Source organism: Schistocerca cancellata, chromosome 1 (genome assembly GCF_023864275.1).
Source record: "Schistocerca cancellata isolate TAMUIC-IGC-003103 chromosome 1, iqSchCanc2.1, whole genome shotgun sequence".
NCBI classification, from domain to species: Eukaryota; Metazoa; Arthropoda; class Insecta; order Orthoptera; family Acrididae; genus Schistocerca; species Schistocerca cancellata.
Window position 1 is genome coordinate 88,401,017 of NC_064626.1, and position 15,251 is coordinate 88,416,267.

The following is a 15,251-nucleotide window of genomic DNA, read 5'->3' on the forward strand; positions in this document are numbered from 1 at the left end:
GGCTGAAGGCCACATACAAACTAGAAAATATTTCTTACAGCTTAAGGCAAAGACAAAATTTTTAAACTTTTTATTTGAGAAGGCTGAAACCCTGCTGAATGCCACATGCCAAACAATAAACAATTTTTTTTACTGCTTAAGAACTAAGAAGAAGCCTTGAAATTTTAATAAGTTAGAACTAGGCTGAAGGCCACACAGAGTACTTAAGACTAAAAAGGAAATCACTACGTAATTCTTGCAGGCTTAAATCAAGGAGCATCACACCTTTCAGAACGCTGTGGCCATAATCTCTCCTGCAAAGGATGGAAAACTGAATATTTTCGTCACTGGTGAACTGAGATGCTTCCACGTCATTCTGGCGGTCTTGGATTCTGGAGTAAAGTGGTACACCTATGTCTCAACCCCTGTGATAATTCTGAACAGGAATTGATTACGCTCTCGCACTTACCACATCAAGAGATCGAGGAGATTCTCGTTCTGCCACTATTGTGATCTGAGGTCAGGTTTTTCGGCACCCATCGTGCAGACATTTTCGGTAACAAATGGGTTCAAATGGCTCTGAGCACTATGGGACTCAACTGCTGTGGTCATCAGTCCCATAGAACTTAGAACTACTTAAACCTAACTAACCTAAGGACATCGCACACACCCATGCCCGAGGCAGGATTCGAACCTGCGACCGTAGCAGTAGCGCGGCTCCGGACTGGAGCGCGTAGAACCGCACGACCACCGCGGCCGGCTAACCTAACACATCGTTGAGCATGTTATAAAGGCACATTTGCATGCCGAGCGTGAGTTTCCTCGGAAACGCGAAATCTTAATTAAATAATTAATCTCTGACAAATAAATAAAGCCTACAGCACAGAACTGCAGCGCTATGCCGCTGATAAAACAAAATACAATTAGGACACATATGTTTCATTAAGAAGAAGTAGGTCGAGTAGAATAGCTGGTGCGGGAAGCACGTATATTTTATTAACTGGCACACCGCCATATTTGATGTTACATAAGAACACTGCGAGTTGCAATCTTACTAGGCACTCGATTCTGTAAAGAATTTATATTTATGAAAGTAAGTAGAATTATTTAACTGTAGGCTTATTCGTTGAATATATCTGATTTTACTAGTGTAAAGTTTATGTTTAGTAGACAGTCACATCTGTACGACGTATTGACATGGCTGGCAAATTATTCTAATATTGAGATTTAGATTTTGAGTCCGCACCTACCGCAGCAGTCTTTGGAAACGATTTAAATACGAAGTTCGATTATTTGAGTCTTATTTCACGGTCAACTACGAATAACATTGCATTTACGAAAAAGCCATTGTCAAGCGTCTGATACCAAATAATTAAACGACCACGTTTCAGATAAGCAAATATTAATCACAACCAATCACTATCATACATATACAACAATCAATAATTAATATTTTATTTTATTTATTTATTTTATAATGTGATGGGCCTCAACACGCCTAATCTGCAATTTGAACGCCAGGTCTGCCACCTTTATGCGTCTGTTCGCCAACACAGTGTCCTGTACTCATGGATGTGGAGGGTCACCCACTTCTACCTTCGTTCTACACACTCGGCCTTTCTTGTGTGAACATGCAACACCCGCTACAAACTATCTACATCTACATCTACATCTATACTCCGCGAGCCACCTTACGGTGTGTGGCGGAGGGTACTTATTGTACCACTATCTGATCCCCCCTTCCCTGTTCCATTCACGAATTGTGCGTGGGAAGAACGACTGCTTGTAAGTCTCCGTATTTGCTCTAATTTCTCGGATCTTTTCGTTGTGATCATTACGCGAGATATATGTGGGCGGTAGTAATATGTTGCCCATCTCTTCCCGGAATGTGCTCTCTCGTAATTTCGATAATAAACCTCTCCGTATTGCGTAACGCCTTTCTTGAAGTGTCCGCCACTGGAGCTTGTTCAGCATCTCCGTAACGCTCTCGCGCTGACTAAATGTCCCCATGACGAATCGCGCTGCTTTTCGCTGGATCATGTCTATCTCTTCTATTAATCCAACCTGGTAAGGGTCCCATACTGATGAGCAATACTCAAGAATCGGACGGACAAGCGTTTTGTAAGCTACTTCTTTCGTCGATGAGTCACATTTTCTTAGAATTCTTCCTATGAATCTGAACCTGGCGCCTGCTTTTCCCACTATTTGTTTTATGTGATCATTCCACTTCAGATCGCTCCGGATAGTAACTCCTAAGTATTTTACGGTCGTTACCGCTTCCAATGATTTACCACCTATGGCATAATCGTACTGGAATGGATTTCTGCCCCTATGTATGCGCATTATATTACATTTATCTACGTTTAGGGAAAGCTGCCAGCTGTCGCACCATGCATTAATCCTCTGCAGGTCTTCCTGGAGTACGTACGAGTCTTCTGATGTTGCTACTTTCTTGTAGACAACCGTGTCATCTGCAAATAGCCTCACGGAGCTACCGATGTTGTCAACTAAGTCATTTATGTATATTGTAAACAATAAAGGTCCTATCACGCTTCCTTGCGGTACTCCCGAAATTACCTCTACATCTGCAGATTTTGAACCGTTAAGAATGACATGTTGTGTTCTTTCTTCTAGGAAATCCTGAATCCAATCACAAACCTGGTCCGATATTCCGTAAGCTCGTATTTTTTTCACTAAACGTAAGTGCGGAACCGTATCAAATGCCTTCCTGAAGTCCAGGAATACGGCATCAATCTGCTCGCCAGTGTCTACGGCACTGTGAATTTCTTGGGCAAATAGGGCGAGCTGAGTTTCACATGATCTCTGTTTGCGGAATCCATGTTGGTTATGATGAAGGAGATTTGTATTATCTAAGAACGTCATAATACGAGAACACAAAACATGTTCCATTATTCTACAACAGATTGACGTAAGCGAAATAGGCCTATAATTATTCGCATCTGATTTATGACCCTTCTTGAAAATGGGAACGACCTGCGCTTTCTTCCAGTCGCTAGGTACTTTACGTTCTTCCAGCGATCTACGATAAATTGCTGATAGAAAGGGGGCAAGTTCTTTAGCATAATCACTGTAGAATCTTAAGGGTATCTCGTCTGGTCCGGATGCTTTTCCGCTACTAAGTGATAGCAGTTGTTTTTCAATTCCGATATCGTTTATTTCAATATTTTCCATTTTGGCGTCCGTGCGACGGCTGAAGTCAGGGACCGTGTTACGATTTTCCGAAGTGAAACAGTTTCGGAACACTGAATTCAGTATTTCTGCCTTTCTTCGGTCGTCCTCTGTTTCGGTGCCATCGTGGTCAACGAGTGACTGAATAGGGGATTTAGATCCGCTTACCGATTTTACATATGACCAAAACTTTTTAGGGTTCTTGTTTAGATTGTTTGCCAATGTTTTATGTTCGAATTCGTTGAATGCTTCTCTCATTGCTCTCTTTACGCTCTTTTTCGCTTCGTTCAGCTTTTCCTTATCAGCTATGATTCGACTACTCTTAAACCTATGATGAAGCTTTCTTTGTTTCCGTAGTACCTTTCGTACATGATTGTTATACCACGGTGGATCTTTCCCCTCGCTTTGGACCTTAGTCGGTACGAACTTATCTAAGGCGTACTGGACGATGTTTCTGAATTTTTTCCATTTTTGTTCCACATCCTCTTCCTCAGAAATGAACGTTTGATGGTGGTCACTCAGATATTCTGCGATTTGTGCCCTATCACTCTTGTTAAGCAAATATATTTTCCTTCCTTTCTTGGCATTTCTTATTACACTTGTAGTCATTGATGCAACCACTGACTATTTGACGGGACATGGTCCCTTCGCCTCTGTAGGCGTTCATGGATGGCGGACGCACTAGCTCCACGTGCCTATTCTTAACGGACAACAGCATGCACTTCCATTGGTGACTACACTGTCAGTACACGTCCGTCTGCCATCGTGATGTGTACTAGATTAACCTCTGGCGCGCCGGTCAGCCGCGACTCTCTCTCTACTTCGGCCCTCTGTGTACGCGTCATTCCTCCTCCGCTGACGCCCCTTCCGTCATTGAACCAGCGACAGGTGTAGATTCATATAGCATCTGCTTGTGTCACCTGGTGTACCATCCTCTCTTTCAAAAACAACGACAAATTTATTTTCGGAACGTCCCTCATATCTAAGGTAGAGAAGATTCTTACATGGAGGTCGCATCTCATTCCTTCACATCAAGTCTCCAATGTCTAAATCAGTTCCATGTATGGTTTACAGTGATCATAACGCATCCGTTTTGGAAGGACACTCTTCTACTAGTAATCAAATAGTACTGGGACTTGGGTTCGATATCAGCCATCGATTACATTCTGAATAAAAATCATCAGAAATGACTGCCAAAGAGTTCGTCTATAATGGCCTTCTCAAAGAGGATGAGGGAGCACACAGAGCTTCAGGGCGCTCTCTTGGCCTTGGGATGATGAACAGCCTCTAAAAGGCGAAAGAATAAGCAATAAACAAGGGCATAGAGCACAGTAGACAATGGAAATCACTGTATTTAACAGGCATTCTGTGTATCCACTCGATATGGCGCCTGTAATGTCATGATGGTCTCTCCATTAACAAAAGATTGTGGATTAGTCCTCCATTCAGATGTCCAGGAAGGGATTGCCAAAGTGGAGACAACTATGAGAAAAATATTAGATGACCTACTTTTACTACGACTCGAAAAGTGGAATTTCAGAGTTCGAAAGCAAAAAGGAAATTAGAAACTCCGTAAATAGAAATGCAAAGCCGCAGTCTAGAGATAGTGAACTGAAATGCAAAAAAGATAAGCATCAATAGCGGCTGAAAAAGAAATAATGGGAACAAATTTCTTTATTCGTGGGAAGGTAGGGCGGAGAGCGATAGGGTTTTTTTCATCAGATTGGCAGAAAACCTACGTCAGTAGCAGTATTTCTAGTATACCTGTCGACGTCACAAGCAGACGAATATGAGATACAGAAACTGTATGGGATATTGAACTGATAATTCAGTATGTAAAGGGATTGGGAGATTGGAATGAGGTAGTAAGGGAAGGAAGAGATGACAGATGTACGAGAGAATATGGTCTTGGTAGAAGGAATGAGAGAGGAGAAAGACTTGTTGAGTTCTTGTTAGCTACTACACCGTTCAAAAATTACAAAAGGAGGAGGAGATATATGTCGAATGGGCCCGTACGTATGGGAAAATTATAGCTGAAATACGTAATATCCAATCAGACGTTCCGACATCAGAAACTGGATTGTAAGGCAGCCGGCCCCTGTGGCCAAGCGGGTCTAGGCACTTCAGTCCAGAACCGCGCTGCTGCTACGGTCACAGGTTCGAATACTGACTCGGGCATGGATGTGTGTGAGGCCCTTAGGTTAGTCAGATTTAAGTAGTTCTAAGCATAGGGGACTGATGACCTCAGATGTTAAGTCCCATAGTGCTTAGAGCCATTTGAACCATTTTTGATTGTAAGGCGTACCCAATGGGCGATATAAACTAGGATTACTATTTCGTGAAGATGGAGAATAGGCTGAAGGTTACTAGAGTCGTCCGTAAACGTCAGTGTGGAAAGAAGTGAAATACACAAGTACTGAGGAATGATGAGACGCATACGAATTTCTCTAACGTAGTAGATACTGCAACGATGAATACCACAGTCGACAGTTCAGTTGAAGCTATACATACAATATGGTATTCCCCATAGGCGGCAGTTCAGTTGAAGAGGAATGGACCACTAAATAGGGCAGTCATTGATGTTGCAGAGTGTAATACAAATACAAGGAAGGCAAAGCTGTGGGTAACGAAAGAAATACTTCAACTGATGGACGAAATAAGGACCTATAAAAATGTTCGGTGAGAGTCAGAAATACAGCAATGTAAGTTACTTAAGAACGAAAGCAGGGAAGCGAAGATGATTTCCAGGAGAAATACGAGGAAATCGATAAAAGGGGTTGTCAGAAAAACTGATTTAGCATACACAAATGCCCAAACAGTCATAGATTAAATTAAAAGCAAGGGCATCAGCGTTAAATGAGCAGCTGCAATTCCACTGTAATGCTCAGAGAAGAGAGTGGATAGGTGAAAAGGGTAGAGCGAAGACATTTAAGAATGGGAAAAGCCCGCTAAACCCGCTGGAAAGAACAGGTAATAGGATTGTTGAAAGCGGCCAAAGGTCAGTTTCTCCTAATTGTCATTTATAGTAATTTATTAACATTTATTACCAAAGTGGCACACAGTGGAACCTTTACCAAATGCAACTATTTCACGGCTGAAGGCCTCCAAACAAGAAATCTTAATAAATCAACAAGATAAAAAGATTCCAATTAAGATGGCAATAAAATATTTTTAAAAAAGAAACAAAAAGTAACATATGCAAAGTGCACCACAAATAGTCGAGGGCCACAATTAAATTTCAAAATGCATTACCATATTCCTTTAAAGGCAGAAGGCCGCAATGTTTAAGCCTGAAAGATAAATTTAAAAATTAATTTGCAAAATTTTAAGGAAACAAACAAACAAACAACCATAAGCCTAAAATTTGAAGTAGCTGACAACACATAATTAAACACCGGTGGCACTCAGAAAGCCCCCCAGGGAGGTCCTTCTACCCTCGTTCACTTCGGTGAGACAGGTGGTGAGCCCAACTATACTTGTTCCGTCGGAACCCAACCAGGGGACAGCCACGTACCGACCGACAAACGACTTGCTTGCCACCAATCGCTACATGAGAATTCAAACACAAAATCTCCCCAACAGCGATCCACCAAAACAAACCACACAACATGAATGGAGGCGGCTTTGGTACTTGAAACCGACTACTCAAGTCTGACGTCCTGGGTCGGTGAACCACGAAGCTCGTAGCAATGGAAAAGCTCGACACACGCTCCGACACTGCGCACGGACCGGCAGGGGACCCAGCCGACTGCACCGTGCGGGGATATCTTCCCTGGTCCGCAGCAACCGACCGACTGCCCGCTGGTCCGTCTGCGACTGCTGCTCCTTCGCTACTGCACTGCTGGTGCGTCTCCCACTCACTTCCAGACACACGGCGGCGGACATACAGGCTCGGACCAAACCACGCAGAGGGAACACGTCCACTGGCTAAACGACATCCCTGCACCAGGAAAGGACCGACCCAAGTTCCACCAGATAGGAACTGAAGGGGCCCAGAAGCGCTCGGAGAACCAGTTCCACGTCGCCCGATGAGGCAACCGACCTCTCGGAGCCAGTACGCCGACAACACTTAAAACAGGTTTTCCAAGGAAATCAGGCCAACTCACACAACCTGACAAACACTTGCACGATCACCTGAACGATACACAACAGTAACTAAGCATGCATGCAGACAAATCTGGAGTCGATGCATGCATTTACACACACACACACACACACACACACACACACAGCCGACTCAAAAACGGTCGGCGCGCGAAAACACGTCGTTTGGTAGGACGATCAACCGACGATCCACCAAGACCGTTGCCCGGCTCAAGTGATGTGCGGAGGCAATGGTTGAGCGAGCCATGTCGACGCAGACCTTACTGCTGCCCCAACCCGACTGCACTAAAGTGCGCGTCATTTATGTTGGCGGCCGAGTTTAGGTTCGTTCTGCGCATCTGACGTCACAAAACACAGTCAGCCAATGAACAGAGAACGACGTTGCCACATCTCAACTGCAGTGCAGAGCATGGACGAGTGTCTTCAGTTTTAGAAACGTTCAGTCATAAATAAAGTAATAGAACAATACCAATGTCTTGATAGCAGACATTCTTTTATAGAAAGTTTGGAAAAAGTATTCTTCATACCAATTGCTTCATATTCTACTAATTAATTTAGGTATCTTGTCCACATTTCATTCTCAACATTGTGGCAACTAAAATCGACCATACGGGAAGTATACGCTATGGACTTCTACCTCTGCAAACTGTTCAAAATTTGGGCCAAATAGTTTTTGTGGAATCGATTGATAAGGGTGTGAAAGCAGTCGGAACACGATGTGTCTGCACAGGCGAGCAGTGCAGTGACAAAATCGCGCACAGCGCGGAATGCAGGGAGCACGTCTTTGTAGCAGCGAAAGTGTTAATGCGGCCGTGGTGGCTTTACTTCATGAACTGCGCGCTCCCCCCTAAACGTAAGCTTGCGAACTATGCTATACTATGGCGCTGCTTCTACTGGCGCGTGCGTCGTGTGCAACTGGCAACGCAGCAGTCTCCCGCGTCTGGGCGGGCATGCGCGAGCCGCCAAGATAAAAGAATTGAACTATAGTGCCGCATTGCAACTCCACGACTGGCAGGTCCAGACTCCGCTTCAGACGCGTTCCAACAGACTGGCAAACCGGAACTCGCAACCCAAACTGAGACCAACTCGCGATCCGTACTGGCTTATGACAGTCTTTTTTCCTTTATTGTTATTTTAATACCTAAACAACAGGTAGGCTGGCAGCGACATGCTACGCCGCTCTTCAGCCATTGTGTTGACAATAACAGAACACAGAAAGGAGAATCAGAATGAACATAGTGACGTGCAAAAAAGAGTGGTCACAGATGCACAAAAAACACGGAGCCGTTCACACTCGACGGTAACGACACTGAAAACACGTTGACACAGCGCACAGAACACTGGTGAATCCGACGGCACAAGTGAACGTAGAAGCGTGACGGCGGACACTAAAAAACACAAAACGACGTCACACACAAGAGACACAGATGGCGATGATCTCCGGCACGCGAATTTTCACTGAGCGTGTGCGAGTCCGGGGACCTGCCAAGAGAGGAGGAGGGGGAAGGGGAGTGGGAGAGGGAGAGGGGAGAGCAGAGATGCCACGGGCAGGGGAGATGGGGGGAGGGAGGAAGGGGGAGGCGAAGCCGGGGGGAAGAGGGGTGGAGGGAGGGGATGAGGGAAAAGGAAAGAGAAGGGATGGGAAGAGAAGGGAGGGAGGGTGGCTAAACGAAAGGACACCGGAAGTGGGGGGTGGGGCAGGGTCAAAGTTGATAGGAGGGGTAGATGGAGGGGAGGAGGACATCATCAGGGAGGGGGAGCTGACGGAAGCCACCTTGGGAGAGGGTAAGGAGGGTGGAGAGATGGAGACCGGGTGGGACGTGGGAATACAGGCGCGGCAGCGGCCAGGGGTGGGAGAGGACTGGAGAGACTAGCGGGTGAGGAGGATCAAGTTTCTTATGACAGACAACGACCGGAAAGTAATAGCAGCCCAGTAAAGATACTACGAGAGTGGATATGTCGATACGCGCTGCTAGCGCCGCTCACGATCAAGGAAAGCAGCAACTCAGTGATAGTAGTAATTTAAACTAACGCAGTGACGTGGAAGCACGTTAAAAACAGGGTGTAAAATACATAATGGCGGGCACATGAGCCACGCACGGTTCAGACATGCTAGAAGGAAACATTGGAATCGATATGGAATAAGAAGAGGATAAACTATTTAAGTCAGCGTTTACCCAGCTTTAGAGGGCTTGTTATCAAATAAGACAGAAGGTATAAATAACATTCCATAAGAATTTCTAAAAGGTGGCGTAGTGGTTAGTATAATGGACTCGCATTCGTGAGGACGAAGGTTCAGACCAACGTCCGGCAATCCTGATTAAACTTCCGTGATTTCCCTAAATCGCTTCAGGCAAATGCTAGGATGGTTCCTTTGACAGGGCACGGCCGACTTCCTTCCCCATCCTTCCCTAATCCGATAGGACGGATGACCTCGTTGTTTGGCCCCTTCTTTCAAATCAACCAACCAATCAAGGAAGTGGGAATCATATGAATATTCACGTTGGTTCAAATGGTTCAAATGGCTCTGAGCACTATGGGACTTAACTTCTGAGGTCACCAGTATCCTAGAACTTAGAACTACTTTAACCTAACTAACCTACGGACATCACACACATCCATCCCCGAGGCCGCGCGGTTCCAGACTGAAGCACCCAGAACCGCTCGGCCACTCCAGCCGGCTTCACGTTGGCGTCTAAAATCTAAGAGACAGGAGATATACAATAAAAACATTCTGAGGAACGTCATCCAAGCTGTCTCTGAAATGGAAATATCAGATGAATGTGAGAATTACCGCAAAATCAGCTTCATTTCTCATACATCTAAGTGTCTACCAAGTATAATAATACATAGAAATGGAAAAGGAAACTCAGAACCTAATCTGTGACTATACGTTTGGCTTTCGGAATAGTAAAGGCACTAGAGAAGTAATTCTGACATTGTAACTGATGATGAAAGGAAGGAAAATCAATACACGTTCATAGAAACTGTCATCCTAGATAAACTGTTCGACTATGTAAAAAGGTTCAGGATGTTCGAGGTTCTGGTTAAAGCAGCTACAGCAAAAGACGGGTAATTTATAATACGTACAAGAACTAAGGGAGAACAAGAAGTATGTTAGACCACAAAGTACTTGGATTGAAAAAGTGTAAGGCACGGATGCAGCCATTCGCCTCTACTGTCAAAATTACACCGAGGGAGCATTGATACTACTCTCCTCAGCGAAAATGAAGAAGAAGCATAGGACGTTTAAAAGAAATGTACAGTCTAATAAGTATAGAATATGGATTGATAGAAAATCAAAGCTAGAAATGTATGAGAAGTAGCATAATTGAGATTAACGATAAACTTTGAATCACAATTAGTGATCACACAGTAGAAGAAGATGATGAGCTCTGCTACCTTGGAAGTAAAACAAACACGTGATGGATGAAGCAAGAAGTGGCACAGACGTCCGAATTTTTATATCCCAAATCCCACTTGTTCCTAACAATTTCCCATTTCACTTCAAAAGAGTACAGTTCCTGTGCCATGACCATAAACAAAGTGACACTGATTTACTCGTCAGTACAACCTCCCTTACTGGAATTTTACACCACGCTAAGAACCATCTTAGTTGCTCACTTAAAACAATTCGGGATGCAGTACTGTACTCACAAGGAACTTTGCTCATTGTGCTAGTGTACATGAATGTATTGTGTTTTAGGTGACGAGACATAGAGACGACCTAGGTGAGAATCGAAACGTGGGTATGCAGATAGTGTTTTTGAAGCGTTTTCTGCCTTATGATTTTGCACAAATGCCAGGCTGGTGTACAATCTTCACCTCAAAAGATATCGTCCACAAACTGTTACAATAAACAAACAAAACAATTTTTACACGATTCACAGACAGACTGCTCAAACGGATTTCCTGCCGTATGACTGGCGACTGCAGCAGTAAGAAGGGCATCCGGCCTATCAGTCAGGATTAATGGTAATTTACAGATAATAAAATGCAACCGAATCTGATGACTTGAAGAAAGAAACAGAAGGTATTCTCATGACTCATGTTTAATTAAAAATGACATTGTACAGTGTAAATAAAATTGTACACTCCTTTTGCGGACTGAGTATGTAAGTTTTTTTTCTTTTTTTTACCGCAGACTTTGTTGCTGAATCTTTTTTGATGGATGCCATTCTTTTAATTGGATCTCAAATATACACTGCATTGATATCATTGATAGCATTTCAGTGTAATGGAACACAACATGCAGGAATAATTGCATCTACATTTTTTACAACTTGACTACAAGGAGGGATAGATTAATAGCACACATTCTGAGACATTAAGGGATCATCAGTTTAGTGTTGGAGGGAAATGTGGGGGATAACAACCGAAGAATGTTCTATGTACTGACTTTGCAGAAAATCCTAAGAAATGTTGGTCTTATGTCAAAGCGGTAGGTGGATCAAAACAAAATGTCCATACATTCTGTGACGAAAATGGTACTAACCGGCCGGAGCGGCCGAGCGGTTCTAGGCGCTACAGTCTGGAACCCCGCGGCCGCTACGGTCGAAGGTTCGAATCCTGCCTTGGGCATGGATGTATGTGATGTCGTTAGGTTAGTTAGGTTTAAGTAGTTCTAAGCTCTAGGGGACTGATGACCTCAGCAGTTAAGTCCCATAGTGCTCAGAGCCATTTGAAAATGGTACTGAAACATAGAATGACAGACGAAAGGCCGAAATACTAAATGTCTTTTTCCAAAGCTGTTTCACAGAGGAAGACTGCACTGTAGTTCCTTCTCTAAATTGTCGCACAGATGACAAAATGGTAGATATCGAAATAGATGGCAGAGCGATAGAAAAACAGTCGCTCAAAAGAGGAAAGGTCGCTGGACCCGATGGGATACCAGTGCAATTTTACACAGAGTACAAGAAGCCACTTGCCCCCCTACTTGCAGCGGTATACCGTATGTCTCTCTAGAAGAGCGTAGCCTTCCAAAGGATTGGAAAAGGGCACAGGTCATCCCCGTTTTCAAGAAGGGACGTCGAACAGATGTGCAGAACTATAGAACTATATCTCTAACGTCGATCAGTTGTAGAATTTTGGAACTCGTATTACGTTAGAGAATAATGACTTTTTGGAGACTAGAAATCTACTCTGCAGGAACCAGCATGGGTTTCGAAAAAGACGATCGTGTGAAACCCAGCTCGCGCTATTCGTCCACGAGACTCAGAGAGCCATAGACACGGGTTCCCAGGTAGATGCCGTGTTTCTCGGCTTCCGGAAGGCGTTTAATAGTTTCCGAAAGTCGTTTAATGAACAAAGTAAGAGCATATGGACTATCAGACCAATTGTGTGATTGGATTGAAGAGTTCCTAGATAACAGAACGCAGCATGTCATTTACAATGAAGAGAAGTCTTCCGAAGTAAGAGTGATTTCAGGTGTGCCGCAGGGGGACTACTCGCAATGTACATAAATGACCTTGTGGATAACATCGGAAGTGCACCGAGGCTTTTTGCGGATGATGCTATAGTATATCGAGAGGTTGTAGCAATGGAAAATTGTACTGAAATGCAGGAGGATCTGCAACGAATTGACGCATGGTGCAGGGAGAGCAGCGCGCTTCGTTACAGGATCATTTAGTAATCGTGAAAGAGTTACGGAGATGATAGATAAACTCCAGTGAAAGACTCTGCAAGAGAGACGCTCAGTAGCTCGGTACGGGCTTTTGTTGAAGTTTCGAGAACATACCTTCACCGAGGAGTCATGCAGTATATTGCTCACTCCTACGTATATCTCGCGAAGAGACCATGAGGATAAAATCAGAGAGATTAGGGCCCACACAGAGGCATACCGACAATCTTTCTTTCCACGAACAATACGAGACTGGAATAGAAGGGATAACCGATAGAGGTACTCAAAGTACCCTCCACCACACACCGTCAGTGGTTTGCGGAGTATGGATGTGGATGTAAATGTAGAAGAGAGATATGATGAGATGAATACAGTTAACTGATTCAGAGGGATGTAGATTCTAGTAGTTATTCGGACATGAAGAGACTTGCACAGGACAGAGAAGCGTGGAGAGCTGCCTCAAACCGGTCTTTGGAATGGAGACCACAATAACAACAAAACTTCTTACGTATATGTAAAACATTTGAAGTATTCTCACACATGAATCATATTCTGATGTTTTCTTTGTGAGAGCCGGCCGTTGTGACCGAGCGGTTCTAGGCGCTTCAGTCCGGAACCGCGCAGCTGCTACGGTCGCAGGTTCAAATTCTGCCTCGGGCATGGATGTGTGTGATGTCCTTAGGTTAGTTAGGTTTAAGTAGTTCTAAGCCTAGGTGACTGATGACCTCAGATGTTAAGTCCCATAGTGCTCAGAGCCATTTGAACCATTTTTTTCTTTGTGAGAAGATGTCGTTGTGCCTCTGTATGAAGTAAAAACCTGCCAGGACGTTCTGGAATCTAACAGAGGCAGTATCATGGTCCATCGAGACTGCAGTACGTCGTTGTACAATATAATGCTCGCGTTGTTGATATTCCACGACTTGCATACGAATATTGAATCGACGTATTCAGGAAGGACATCCTCGCTCCCAAGCACAATATCAGTGCCCTCACACTACTAACACTGGAGAAGATCTGCATATTGTTTGCTCATCCTTGCAGGTTCACACACCCCTTTCAAGATGTCAGCTGCATGTACTACATTTAGCTCGCTGTACACGTGCAGATCACCTTTGAATACAATAGTGTATTGTTCTTCCTGTACTGTATACGCACAGTAATTAAAACTTGCTTGTTTATTACAATACCCGGTGATGCACTTTTAGTTACCAGCACTTTAATTTAACAATACATCTGATCAACTGTGCATTACCCAACACAAATGAAATAGAATGGGTCGTTTTTAGGGTCACATGTCTCATTTGGTATGTCTGTCTGTTAAGGGCACTTTTTTCAGTAACGGTTAGACGTATCAGGTTGCAATTTATGTCCGGCACAGTTACTCCCAAGAAATTTCTAATCAAATTGCATGAGTATCGCCTAAGTTGCGCCATGGGATTCTTCAGTAACTGTTATAAAAGGTACAGTTCGTAATGTTTGAGAGAAAGTTATCGAGTAAGACATAAGTAACATCTGGCGTTACCAAACGAAGTGTTGTAGGCCCTCTGTTGTTCCTGATCTACATAAACGACATAGCAGCCTTCTTGGATTGTTTGAAGATGATATTGTCATATAGCAGCTACATTATTGGCCATTAAATTGCTACACCACTGAAATTTAACCGACAGGAAGAAGATGATGTGATATGCAAATGATTAGCTTTTCAGAGCATTCACACAAGGTCGGCACCGGGGCAACACCTACAACGTGCTGACATGATGAAAGTTTCCAACCGATTTCTCATACACAAACAGCAGTTGACCGGCGTTGCCTGGTAAATCGTTATTGTGATGCCTCGTGTAAGGAGGAGGAATGTGTACCATCACGTTTTTTGACTTTGATAAAGGTCGGATTGTAACCTATCACGGTTGCGGTTTATCGCATCGCGACATTACTGCTCGCGTTGATCGACATCCAATGACTTTTAGCAGAATATGGAATCGGTGGGTTCAGGAGGATAATACGGAACGCCGCGCTGGATCCCCAACGGTCTCGTATCACTAGCATCTTATCCGCATGGCTGTAACGGATCGTGTAGCCACGTCTCTATCCCTAAGTCAACAGATGGGGACGTTTGCAAGACAACAACCGTCTGCACGAACACATCGACGACGTTTGCAGCAGCATGGACTATCAGCTCGGAGACCATGGCTGCGGTTACCCTTGACGCTGCATCACAGACAGGAGCGCCTGCGATGGTGTACTCAACGACGAACCTGGGTGCACGAGTGGCAAAACGTCATTTTTTCGGATGAATCCAGGTTCTGTTTACAGTATCATGATGGTCGCATCCGTGTTTGGCAACATCGCGGTGAACGCA